Source organism: Pinus tabuliformis, chromosome 5_2, assembly GCF_031772625.1.
Source record: "Pinus tabuliformis cultivar Carrire ecotype Pingquan chromosome 5_2, CPIR1, whole genome shotgun sequence".
In the NCBI taxonomy this organism is placed as follows: Eukaryota; Viridiplantae; Streptophyta; class Pinopsida; order Pinales; family Pinaceae; genus Pinus; species Pinus tabuliformis.
Window position 1 is genome coordinate 1,032,369,105 of NC_142306.1, and position 14,777 is coordinate 1,032,383,881.

Genomic DNA, 14,777 nt, shown 5'->3' on the forward strand with positions numbered 1-14,777 from the left:
GTGACAACCTTATTCTTCGTTTGAGTTTATGGTACAAAAAGAACAAGAACTTGAAGAAAGGAAATAGGGCAATGTAAAGAGAAATCATAAACCTAACATATAAGATCCTCATGAAGAAACCAAGAATGCCGGTGGTTTCCAAAAAGAAGAAGAAAGTGAATCTTGAATGTGATAGCCAGAGGCAATAAGAGAATGAAAATTATGAATTGTATAAGGACATACAAAACCTCCAGTGTGGGGGGATGTAGAGTCCAAGGATTGCCTTACCTTGACACCCTTTTTGCCTATACTTCTTCCTTTTTCCTATACCTATCACCTAAATAAATGCAATAAACACAAGGTTTTATTAAGGTAAGCACTTACATGTCCTCTTTTTCATATTTTGTCTATATACCTTATTGTTTTATTAAAGTTTACATTTAGCTACGGAATCGGCCTATTTCTGCAGCTAATCCGTATTTCCGCAGCTACCTCCATTGTTGACAGGGTTCGAATGCACCAACTAAGAAAAAGAAGATATGGATGGATTCTTTCCTATTCTCTCAAATTAATCCTTCAAGAAGATCGCAATGTAACACGGTCAACCTCAAAGTCAACTGTAAGACCATGTTCTAGGACATTGTCCGAATTTTCCGAAATCTTATCGATTTGCTTTTCCAAATAACAAATAGATTATTTAGCAATATAGTTTATTTAATGGGGATCGTAATAGAGATATGTAGGCTTAAAACTCTCATACTGTTACTTAGAGAAATATTATAAGAGCAATGGCCGCTCTGTGTTTTGGTGCGTGCTGCTATATGTAAATTTTGAAGAACATCCTGTTAAACTTGTTTGTGAGTAATAGACTTGGTTCATATTTTCCATGCTGCGTTGATTGAAGATTGTCGACTGTCTTGTGGAGGGCCCCTACGTCTAGTACAGGTCTTTGATCGATTGCAAATAGATTTCTTTGATTTCTTAAAGTTAAATTATGGATGCTCTGTTTTGTGTTTTGAAATGCAGTATAATGGAATTCGCAATTAAACTGTTATCTGCATAAGCAATTTCCTTTGCTTTCTACCTAGCATAATCCTGTTATTTCATTTTCTTTTTACCTAGTACAGTTTGATCATCTCATTTTCTTTCTACCTAGTGTAATTCAACTATCTCATTTCACAGCTTAGTTGTTTTCTAGTTTCTCAGTTTTAGTTCTTGTTTGAATGAAGTTGCATTAGCTAAATAGTGACAGTCTTTTCCTTGGAAATTAAGTTCAGGCATCATTCATTTTCAATTTGATAGAATAGATCTCTCTTACAAATAGTAATCTAGTTTGGCTGCAACATAAAATTCAAGATAAAATAAAAAAAATCTAACATAGTAGAGTTTAGGATCACTCTCCAACCATCAACAAAAACTTGATTCAATTGATATTAATTTTTAGGATAACCAGCTAACAACTTTAAGAACAATACTCTAATATAATCAGTAATACCATCTCCATATTAATTCTAAGTTTATACCTTAACAGTAACATAGATATCTTAATGACATAAAATAACTTCTAGCACATATAGTGCACTTGTGCTTCATCAGTATACCTGCCCTGGTCGATAATTTATGCTAACAATTTAAGAACATTAAGTTGGCTAAACATGCGTCTGTCTCAATTTTAAATGGGTGCTGTGGGTCTGGTGGTGTGAGTACTGATGTAAAGCAGAGGTGGTGCTTCAACTCAATGAGTGCCTTCTATTGGGATTCGGACCAGGAAAAATTTTCTTTCACCTAGCCCTTAGTAATCTGACTCAAGGGCCAAGTGATATGGGAGAATCCCAACAATAACCTTCGATAAAATTTGCAAGGCCCAAAAAGATGCGAAGCTCTGTTAGAGTGGTTGGGGCTGGCCAATACCGAATGAATTGGATCTTGGTTGGATCCACATGCACACCAAGCTCATCTATGATGTAACCCAGATGTTGGACATGGCTCATGCCAAAGGTGCATTTCTCCAAGTTGGCACACAATTTGTACTGTCGAAGGGTTTGAAGGACCTGCTAAATTTTTTGCAAGTGTTCTTCCCAAATCTTGCTAAAGATGAGGATGTCGTCCAGATAAACAACCATGAGTGAGTTGGTGAATGGCCACAATATTTCATCCATTAGCCTCATAAAAGTAGCAAGGGAATTTGTCAACCCGAAGGACATAACTGACCATTCAAAAAGGCCTTCCTTGGATTTGAAAGCGGTCTTCCATACATTTATGGGCTCTATCGGAACCTGGTGATAGCCACACTACAGATCAATCTTGCTGAAATACTTGGCCCCCTTGAGTTGGTTCATAAGGTCATAAATCCATGGGATTGGATACCTGTTCTTGACAATGATTTTTTTAGTTCCCTATAATCAATTTAGAGCCTCCAGTTCCCACCCTTCTTTTGTACAAGTACAATCGGGCTTCCACAAGGTGAGGAACTTGGTCGGATGTGCCCTTTTTGTAACAACTCTTGTATTTTCCATTTGATCTCTTCATTTTATAGAATGGAGCGACGACATATCGACACGTTGGGTATGTAGAAATTTTGAATAATTTAACACATATTCAACAGAGATTATCCTGATCATGTACTATTGCGGAACACATACACAATACATAAGCTCCTCTACGTTGATCATCAATATAGCAGCATCAATAACAATAAAACATCAAGAGCATTCACACATTAACACAGTATGTATCCCGGGCAAAGAATCTCGCTAAAAACCCCAACTATCTGTATATTAATGATTGAGTCATGTAACATTACACAACATAATACTTCTCACAAGTATATCCACCTCTGTTACACACAATACAGCTCAGATCTGATCTCCAAATCTCTTCCACTGCTTGCCTGCCTCCACTGCTCAATACTTGCTCAAGAACTAATGAGAATGGCTTACCAAACTCGTTTTTCACCTGCAAAATAGTCACTCACACTTTGTTGGACGTGAGCACAAGCTATAATGTGGGAAAATACGTGGGAAAACTCATTGGCATACTCAATCCCTTGATTGTGCAAGATCTGGTGCACAACTATAGTCACAACTGATAGAAATCTGATTCTCTACCACCTATCCCTGTTGAACTGAACATGCACTGACATGCAACTGAGTTAACTGATGTATTCATTAGTTGTATTATGAGTTAATAACTTGTGAATTAATTAATAACTAATTCACCCAACTCATCTCTAGTCTATTTGTCAGTTAGACTAAATACAACCAGTTTAACAAAGCTAAAATGAACACAACTCCATCAACTCCACAATCAACTCCACCAAACTCAACTGATTGAGTTCTAACTGAAGTCATGCATGCAACAACTCAATTGACTCATAAGAAAAGTGTATTTCCTTCTGACAGCTGCATGTGCCACCTCTGTAGCTCAAACTGAAGTGCTCCAAGAGAATAAGATTAAGTTTATAGTCCAAATATTATTGTGAGATAATAATATTTGACTTTTCTATTTTTGACTTTGATCACTCACACTTTCATCAAAAATAGAAGTCCATCTATTTTTTCCCAACTTGATCAATCATCCATAAACAACAACCTGCAATCCATAGACATGATCCATATGTCTAAAAATAGACATAGTCTAAAAATAGACTTGCGCCAAAAATAGCCTGCGGGCCCACTTAGTGAAGGCGACTCTTTTCACTAAGCTCCATCATCTTGTTGCAATCTCAACACTCCCTCTCGACAAGATATGGATTATCAGCAACCCCTATCCTGCCTCGGTGGTACTCGAATTTGCTCCTGGTGAGAGCCTTCGTCAGAATATCAGCATCCTGATCCTCCGTTGGAATGTACGAAAGTAACATGATCCTCCGCTGCACACAATCTCTGATATGATGGTACCTGATGTCAATATGTTTAGATCTATCATGAAATACAGGATTAGCCGAGAGTTTAATGCAACTCTGGTTATCACAGTAAATCACAGTAGGGTCCAAATGAGAACCAAACAAACCAACCAGGATCTTCCTCATCCATATAGCCTCGCATGCAGCCAAACTTGCTGCCATATACTCGGCCTCCACTGAACTGAGTGCCACGGATCTCTGTTTCCTGCTGTACCAAGAAACTGCTGTCGATCCGATACTGAAGACCCCTCCTGATGTTCTCTTTCTGTCCGTTGGGCTCCCTGCCCAATCTGCATCCGTGAAGCCACATAGCTTCACCTCATCCTCCTGTCTGTACCACAAACCATATCCCGATGTGCCTCTCAAGTAGCGCAATACATGCTTGCCCGCCTTCCAGAAGAGCTTGGTAGGCTTAACCATAGCTTGTGAAAGCTGGTTAACTGCATAACATATATCAGGTCATGTATTGACCAAATACATCAGCGACCCCACCAACTGTCGATAAATAGTGGCATCCACTTCTTCTCTTGAAGTGGCATCCTCCTTCCTCCAACCTCCAGGAAGAGGAGTATCAACAGGCTTGCAGCCATGCATGTTGAACTTCTCCAGTATCTCCCGAGCATACTTTCTCTGAGAAACAAACAGTCACTGCGCTGCCATATTTCCAATCCCAGGAAATAGTGAAGGAGGCCCAAATCCTTCATCTCAAACTCTGCAGCAAGATCCTTCTTGCATGACAATATCAACAACTCATCACCTGTTAGAATCAAATCATCAACATACAGTACAATGATAAGCAACTTACCCTCCACCACAATCTGGTATAGGTTCGGATCCGCCTCGCTCTTGGAGAATCCAAGTCCTGTGAAATAGCTGTCTATCCGTGTGTACCAAGCACATGGTGCTTGCTTCAACCCATACAACGCTCTCTTGAGCCTGCACACATGCGACTCGCTGCTGAAGACTTCAAAGCCTTCGGGTTGCTCAATGTACACCTCCTCCTCAATGACTCCATTGAGGAACGCAGTCTTCACATCCATCTGATGAATGTGCCATCCCATCTGCGCTGATAGAGCAAGAATCGTCCGTATGGAAGAATACCTTGCGACAGGTGCAAAGGTCTCCTCATAATCGATCCCATCAATCTGTGAAAAGCCTCAGGAAACAAATCTTGCCTTGTACTTCTCCACACTCCCGTCAGCTGCCTGCTTAACTTTGTAGATCCATCTCGAACCCACCATTGATTTCCCTTTCGGTCTAGGAACAATCTCCCATGCACTGTTTCTAACAATAGAATCATACTCTTCCACCATGGCGTCTACCCATGCGGGATCCTCCACAGCTTCCTCGAAAGAGGATGGCTCAGTCACAACACACTTGCTCATAAGAGCCATGTATCCAGTGTACCAATCAGGTGACTGTCTCTGCCTGCGTTGGGCTGTAGGTGGTCCTACAACTTTCTCTACATCTTGAGCCAGTCGCTCAGCTTCTGTCAAGCGCTTTCGCCCTCTGATGGTTGGCGCTGCATGAGTGGTCTCTTCCACTCCATGAACCTCGTCCTATGGCTGATCCACATCCTGAAGCTCATCCTTAGGAACTAATAGCTCCTCATCTGCATGCAAGTGTAGCTCCCTCTCAAGCGAACACTTCATGGCTTTCTCCTCCTGAAATTTTATATCCCGTCGCACAACAGTTTTACCACTGTCTGGCAAATACACATGATAGTTGTGGGGCATATCAGTGTACCCCACAAATATCCCAACCTCTGCGGTCGGCTCCAACTTATTCCTGGCATCCTTCGTCACATGCATGTAAATGCTAGCACCAAAAATCCTCAAATGAGAAAGATCAGGCTTCTTACCAGAATAAGTCTCCTCAGGTGTACTCATGCCAAGTATCCTATGAGGACAATGGTTCTGCACATAAACTGTTGTATTGCATGCTTCCGCCCACAAGTGAAGGGGTAGGCCCTGATCATGCAACATTGCCCGTGCAGCACCCACAATCGTTCTGTTCTTTTGCTCAGCTACCCCGTTCTGCTGTGGGCTATGGGGAGCTATGAGATCTGTACGAATCCCTTCTGTCTTGCAGAAATCCTTGAACTCGTCCGAGATGTATTCACCACCATTATCGCTCCTAAGAGCCTTCACCTTCTTCCCCGAATGCTTCTCGACCAGTGCTTTGAATTCACAGAACTTTGAATATGTCTCGCTCTTCTTCTGCATGAAGAAGATCCAGCACTTACGAGAGAAATCATCAACAAAAATCACATAATACCTGTGTTTTTCTGTCGAAGCAACTGAGAAAGGTCCACTTACGTCTGTGTGAATTCTCTCAAGGATCGTCGTGGCGCGACTATCCTTGTCGTGAAAGGTGGCTTTCACAAACTTCCCCAAAGTACACCCCTTGCACTGATCTGACTGCGCAAGTGTGCCTTTAGGAAGCCCTGTAGTGATCTGCTGCAGTATCTTCAAGGCTCCATGGTGAAGGTGACCCAATCTCCTGTGCCACAACTCGCCATCATCCCGACTCACCAATCCTTCTGCCTTGCCTGCCATTGCTGCACATCCATCTACATGCAACTGATAAAGGTTCCTCACTCGAACCCCTATCTTCCGGGTCTCACCAGTTGTCTTGCTGCGCAGGAAGGCCTTTCCCTTGCTGAAAACAACATCATACCCCTTGTCTTCTAACATCGCCACTGAGATGAGATTCTTCTTCAATCCTGGAACATGCATGACTTCCTTCAATACAAAGGGTTTACCAGACTCCCTCTCAAAGGAAATGGTACCAATACCGGTCGCACTGTATCTACCATCATCGCCCATCTCGATGTGCACTCCAAGATCTTTGTCCTCCAGATCAGAGAACAAATCTCTATCTCCCGTCATGTGAAAAGACGCACCACTGTCCAAGAACCACACTGATCTCATCACACTTGAAACCAAGCATGCGATCAATGAAAAATCAAGCTCAAATTGAGAAGCTAAGGCCTCTCCCCCTGCAGATCCAGTAGCTTGCTTGTTCTTCTTCTTCTGCGGACAATTTGTGGCATAGTGTCTGTGCTGGTGACAGTGAAAACACTTCACCTTGGACATATCCTGCTTCTTGCCTTTCGCACCAGACTGAGAAGCTTTCTCGTTCTTCCCTTCTTTGCTTTGGCAGCCAAAGCACAATTCCCTTCATCAGATACCTTTGATGAAGATCCATTTTCACCTTTATTGTTACTGAGTTTATCCTTGAGCGCCAGGTCACTCTTGCTTTGGAATAACATTTGCAATCCGTTGAAAGACATTTCAACAACACTGCTGCAAATTCGATTTTCCACCAGCTCCAAACTCAACCGCCTCCAATCTAGAATTCATGAGAACACAATATTTCTCGTGCAGAGATTGACTGTATGGGCATTCACCGGATATCTCACCTTCCAAAAGAAGGATGAATCCAGAGGCTACCTGGCCCGATTACAGACTCTGCTTGAAGAAATAGAATGTAAACACTTCCTGAATAGTAGATCTGATGATCAACAGCTCCGATACCATGTAGAAACTTTTTCTACAATTATCTAGCTCTGATACCATGTAGAAATTTTGAATAATTTAACACATATTCAATAGAGATTATCATGATCATGTACTATTGCGGAATACATACACAATACATAAGCTCCTCTACGTTGATCATCAATATAGCAGCATCAATAACAATAAAACATCAAGAGCATTCACACATTAACACAGTATGTATCCCGGCTGTTATAGACATTTTTGTGCCTATGAAGCATGAAATGTCCATAATCTAAGGGATCCAAAGTCCCTAAACATGTTGTTCCTACCCCTGGAGGAACAAGGTCAGCAAACCACAGCACTGAATAGCAGTTCTCCACCTGAAAACACTCAAAAACAAGGCAATTCTGGATCATGTCAACTGCTCCACTGAGCATCTGCGCTGAATGTCAACTGCTCCACTGTCTACCTGCGCTGAATGTCAACTGCAAAGAAGGCTACCTGCGCTGGGCGAGTTGGGACATGTGGCACAGTCATTCCTCAAGGTGTCAATGCCCAGGAAGCTTCCAAAATGACACTTGGATCAAGGAATTCGACTGGTGATGAGTAAGAGGGTCTAGATCTCCAAGTGGAAGCAAGAACCTCCAAGTGGACTCAAGAACTGAAGAATAACTGAAGTGAGAGAGGACACTATTCAGCTTCATGCCAGCCTCAAGCTGACTCATCCTTTCTCCAAAACTCCTATCTATAGATCTCCCTCATGAGGTCTAGGGGGGCTGGAATCTTGTGAATTTAAGGAAGTGCTGTTGGTTTGAGTTTAGAACTATTGGGTGATTTGCTTTGAAGGAGGTGAAGAGGAGATTTCTTTCTGCTGGGAAGGTGATGCTGGATTGGGCCTCTTATGGTTGTATCACTTCCTGAACTTTACTTCTTCCATTAATAAAGCATTTGAGGTTCTTCTATATGCATGTGTATCAATGATGTATTGTTATACTTGTGTATTTGATTTATTCTAATCCTTGAATCAATTATGAATGTATGCTTCTTGTAGTTTCCCTCTCTTGCCATTTTGCAGGATCTTGGTGTAGCTGGGCCAGTGAAAGAGCAAGGAGCTGGGAGCAAGCAGCAAGGAGAGAAGATTGGATCAACCATTAGCGAAAGACATCGGTTAGTGGATCTCTTTCTCCCCTATTTTACTTTCATAAAGAAGAAATCTTAGATAGCTTTGCTTCGATTGTTGCTGAAGTACTATCACCCTTAGAGTGGGATAGGGTCATTCCGTATTGGATACTTTTCCCAACAACACCGGGGAAAGCATCTCGCTAAAAACCCCAACTATCTGTATATTAATGATTGAGTCATGTAACATTACACAGCATAATACTTCTCACAAGTATCTCCACCTCTGTTACACACAATACAGCTCAGATCTGATCTCCAAATCTCTTCCACTGCTTGCCTGCCTCCACTGCTCAATACCTGCTCAAGAACTGATGAGAATGGCTTACCAAACTCGTTTTTCACCTGCAAAATAGTCACTCACACTTTGTTGGACGTGAGCACAAGCTATAATGTGGGAAAATACGTGGGCAAACTCATTGGCATACTCAATCCCTTGATTGTGCAAGATCTGGTGCACAACTATAGTCACAACTGATATCAATCTGATTCTCTACCACCTGTCCCTGTTGAACTGAACATGCACTGACATGCAACTGAGTTAACTGATGTATTCATTAGTTGTATTATGAGTTAATAACTTGTGAATTAATTAATAACTAATTCACCTAACTCATCTCTAGTCTATTTGTCAGTTAGACTAAATACAACCAGTTTAACAAAGCTAAACTGAACACAACTCCATCAACTCCACAATCAACTCCACCAAACTCAACTGATTGAGTTCTAACTGAAGTCATGCATGCAACAACTCAACTGAATCATAAGAAAAGTGTATTTCCTTCTCACAGCTGCATGTGCCACCTCTGTAGCTCAAACTGAAGTGCTCCAAGAGAATAAGATTAAGTTTATAGTCCAAATATTATTGTGAGATAATAATATTTGACTTTTCTATTTTTGACTTTGATCACTCACACTGTGATCACTCACACTTTCATCAAAAATAGAAGTCCATCTATTTTTTCCCAACTTGATCAATCATCCATAAACAACAACCTGCAATCCATAGACATGATCCATATGTCTAAAAATAGACTTGCGCCAAAAATAGCCTGCGGGCCCACTTAGTGAAGGCGACTCTTTTCACTAAGCTCCATCATCTTGTTGCAATCTCAATAGGGTAGAGGTGCTCCAGGAATTAGATCGATCAAATGCTTGACCTAATAGTGCAAGGGTACCCCTGTGGGTGAGGAGAAGATGTCCTTGTATTCTTCCACGACTGTATCCACCTACTTCTGTGGCATGGAGGAACCATTCCCATGGGCCATAGATGTGGCTATGATCTTCCCCTTACTTTGAATGCGAATTAGAAAGAAAAAAAATTTCCCAATTTGGGAGATAATCTTACTGCATTGCTTAGCAAAGATCGAAGAGATTACAGGAGGCGGGACTACCTACGGTATCCTGTATAAATTATTCCCCAAATAAATAATAATAGAGTGAGGTCTAAACTCATATACAACATGTATCTTCCACAAGTATTTTTTTCCTAATAATACATCACAAATTTCAAGAGGACCAACATCACATAGTACCTCATTCGTGAAGGGATTGATGCTGTAGGGAATGCGACACTGCTGGCTGATGCAAAGATCTCGTCCTTGGTGAAGCCACTCGATGGTGTACAGATGCGGATGTGTTGTAGTCAATAGGCCCAACCGCTTCATGGACTATATTGAAATGAGGTTCTTTTGGTTCCCGATGTCGACAATGAACTGCAACAAAGAACCCTTCACCCAAATCTGTGAGTAAAAGAGGTGTCCCCCCTCCTCTGGATCTTCAGGCTCAATCTTATGGACCTTGGTAGTGGCCACAGTGGCACTGGGCTCTGCATGAATGATCTGCTTCCCTTTGTCATTCCCCTTGTTGGGTTCTAACTTAGAGTCGGAACATGCATTTGATTCGGAAGCATTTAGCACGACCACCAGTGACTGCTTGGCCCGACACTCACTTGTGTTGTGAGTGGAGATCTTATGGAACTCACACCATTTTCCTGTATCATTCTTTGTCTTCGTGGTGTTTTTCTTTGTTTATGGCTTTAGTGGGTTATCCTAGGTCACCCTGCCTTGGCTTTGTTCTTTGCTCTGCATTTTTGGGGTGCCTTTCCCCTTCTTTGGATTTGTAGATCCAAAGTTTCACTATTTTTGTTTAAACTTCTGCTCAATTTTGGCAGCGTATCGGTACGTCGTGTCGAGCAAGGAGATGTCCAGGAACTCCATATAATCCTGGATGTACTTGTTTAGGCAGCTACGGTACTTTAGTACTAAATGTTACACAAAATCCTTGACACCTAACTTCGTGTGAAAAACATTGGTGAACTCTAGCACAACTCAATCCCTTCCCTACCACAGTGTGGTCCACTTTATGTGAGAAGAAGGACGATTTCAGCCGCACCCACTAGGAATTCATTCTAGGACCCTATTAGGAGCTATGAGGATTACAGTAGGTTTCCCACTAGTTTTTGACGTGGGGGGCGACTTTGAGAAGTGCAAAAGTAATCTTTTCCCGGATGGAACAATAATGAAGAGAAAATTATCCTTATAGTAGATTTAACCATTTATCTACAATGTCCACATATATCTAACCCTCAAATATGGGGATGTCAAAGTTAACTCATACCTTAAAGGGTGTGGTGCTTCTAGAATAGCTGCTGGAAGGAGATGTGTCGCCATTGGGTAGTTGTTGAAGAATATAGGAAAAGTTGTCCATCATCGTGTTCCTCTGTTGCTCGAGGGCTTCTTCGAGCAATATTTTGAAAGGATCTCCTGCCCCCTCATATTTATTCTCTTCCACCATGAGAGGTCGTTGGGATTTATGAGGCTAGTCTTGCAAAGTTTTGACCAGTTCGAGCCGTAACTCTTTATATCCCAACCTCGTTGGGGAAATGCAAATAAAAATAGAGAAAGAGAAGACCACTCTGATACCACTGATCCGAACTTAAACAAGAGCACAAAAAAATTAAGATATAACCATAAATACAGAGATGCAACATAAATAACACTTCATTTCATTAGTATCAAATACTAAAATATGGATACAAACAAAATGAAAATAAGACTAGCCTGGGCGATAGTAGTTTATATTTGAGAAGAGATGTGGTGGCTATATGCCTATGAGATGTGTTACAGTGAGGCTCGAAGGCCCATTTATTATTGAGAAATAATGGAAAACCCTAAACATCCAAAAACCTAACCATAGGAGATGAAGCGCCAAAACTATGGGCCCTGTTTGGGTAAATTGGTACATCAACTTCTCGGGGTCGTAGCTTTGGCATACAATCCCCATTTGACGTGCACAATACCTTTCTAGAAATATCTGTTTTAGGAATACAACTTTCGAGTGAAAAACATTAGTAAAATTCCCAGGTTTGCCCCGATTTTCCCAAAAAATGTCGTTTAAGGCCTCAAAATGGTTGTAGAAGTTCAGGACTCGAAAAACTGCCAAAAATAGTAAATTGTGCTACAATTAAGGACACTGAAATAATGAAAGAGACAATGGTGGGGGTCCAAGTGGATTAGGTAGGTGCCCACCAACATTGTAACATCCCTGGTGAATATTTCATGTAATAAAAGTTAATAGGCAAAATAAGACCACAGTTAAGGGACATTTATTCCAAGTTGAATGTTGGGCAAATATATCCTAGTGGGCATCACTGGATGTGTTTTTAGCTAAGGAAATTGGCAAAGGATAGGGAAAATACATTATAAGAAAAAAAGGCATTTTGGCACATTTATTTACGAAAATAAATGAAATTAGGAGAAAAGGAAGGTGAAAGGTCACAGGTTGCATGTGAGAAGGAAATTGAAGGAAAATAATGGAAAATGAAGAAAATAGAGGCCTCATTCATAAAAATTCTTTTGAGAATCACTTGGTAACATTTTATCAGTTCAATTTTAGAGCTATGTCATTATTCTCTCTCTCTCTCTCACTCTTCGTCAATTAGATTTTTCCTGGAGCACTCTAGTTTGAAGCAAGGAAAGGAAAAACAAGCAAGGATCAAGGAAGGAAACCAGGATCAAGCAACTTCAACAGGGATACTTACATTTTTCATGTGTGATTTCCTAGCTGGTTTGGACATGCATAGATTTGCATGTCAATGTATGGTTCTCTTGCTGTCGGTGGCATGGTTTTTCTTGTTATGATAGTGGATTCCAGCTTAGCCTTTTTTTTTTTTTTTTTTTTTTTTCGGATGCCATGGTGTTGGGATGTTTATTCCAGTTTTGAACTTTGGTTTGCCGGATGGATTTCAGAATTTGGGGTGGAGGTGGTCTCAAGTTCCATTCTCAAAGGCTTAGGAATCTCTTGATTGGTTTTGGCGGGATACATGGTAAAGCCTGAGGGAGAAGTTTCATTTTAGGTCATAGTGATTCAGGTTTGGATTGTGGCAAAGCCTGAGAGACTGGTCTTAGTTTAGGGCTTAGTGATCCGATTTGAATTGCAGCAAAGCTTGAGAGACAAGGAGACAAAAAATTCCTTAAGGATAGTGATAGATTCCAAATGGCATTCCAAGTTTGGTTCAGTTGTGATCGAAGCATCGGTTTTGGTGTTATCATGGTTTGATGAGGGTGGAGGTTGTTTAACCTCTGGATTCCCTTGGTTGTTCTTGTATGGGTTGTTCTATGAAATCCCACATTCAGGCTTAGAATATGGCAAGGGGGTGACTGGATGAAAGAGAGATTTGGTTCATCCATGTCTATGGTTGGGTGGTACGTGGAAGTCTCGAACCTAGTCAAATTTTCCTATGATTAATAAAAGCTAAGTTCTCTTACTTTTTCACTTGTGTATATGTGGATTAAATGGCTGTCTTATCTTTGATATTTACATGGTTTTATGCTGGTTATAAGCATGGTTAAATGACTGGTTCATGTCATGGTTGTTTTATGTATTTACCTGTAACTGTTAAATGAATGGATACAAGACCTCATTGATGATATATTAGTTCATTGGACAAGGAGGTGATCCTTATGGTTATGTTTCATAAGTTATTTCAGTCATTTATGCTCTGTCTTATATCCTAGACCTGTAGGTTATATTGATGCCAAGTGTTTGAAAAATGTTAGTCTCGATTGGGGATGCTTAGGCCTAATCCCGAGGTTGAGTTTGATTCATTAGCATTGGTATCATGTTTTTAATGATTCCTGAAGGTACCAACAAGTTCTGGACAGAGATCGGGAAGTATGGGCTAGAAAAATGGCCCGATTTCTGGGATTGCTAGCCCACAGAGCATTACCCAAGGGACTAACGCTATTGGTTGAAGGCTAGGAAGCATTATAACCCACCTGGGTTGTTTCTAGGGTGCGTTAATCTGCCCTAAGTTGATCAAACAAAAATAGAACTCAGGGACATGTTACCTGAGTGGCTGACTTGTCTCTTGAGGGGTCTGTTGATGGTGTTGGATGACTGTGTGTGATGTTCCATTGATTCCACTTCCTTAAGGACACATAGGAGGTTGAATCCCATCATAGTAGCCTCTCGTCTCATGTTTACCCCGGTTGGCATGGTTACTTTGGGTAGACCTGGGAGGGGGTGTTACAGATTGGTATTAGAGCATGGTTCACCCCTCAGACTAGATGGGCAGTGTGCGTTGGTCATGCATGCATGTCAGTTGCATGTGTGTCTCTTACACTTGTGTTCCATGTGCTTGAAGCATTGCATCATGTTGATCATGATGGTAGTAAGGTGTCATGGGGAATTTGACGATTGATTTTGTGGAATGTATCGTCAGAAGTACATGACTGGTTACTTGATTATGTGCAACTTGATTTTATGCAACTTGACTACATTCTTGTATGTTAGGTTACAATTTTGAATATTTTGATTACATGTATCAGTCTTGTAGGTTGATTACGAGAATTGATCACTTATGCTTGACTACATGCATTTATGCATATGTGTAGTTGACTAGGCATTGATGACTGGACCTAACTAGAGTGATGCTTATGTATTGATACATTTAATCGCGTATGTCTATATGCTATTATGATTATGTTATACATGTATCACGCTGATTTGGTGATCTTGCAGACAAGGTATCCTCCCCAAGCTATGCTAAGGTACATCAATTTATTGTGATTTGGTTTATCTGACATATTATGCATTGTAGGAAGAAACATCAATGGCTAGCAAGATGGTTGATTACAAAGACTCTCCCTATGAATCTGAAGAGCAGTATGGTGGTGGGAATCCTTCTGATTTGGCAGTTACATTGA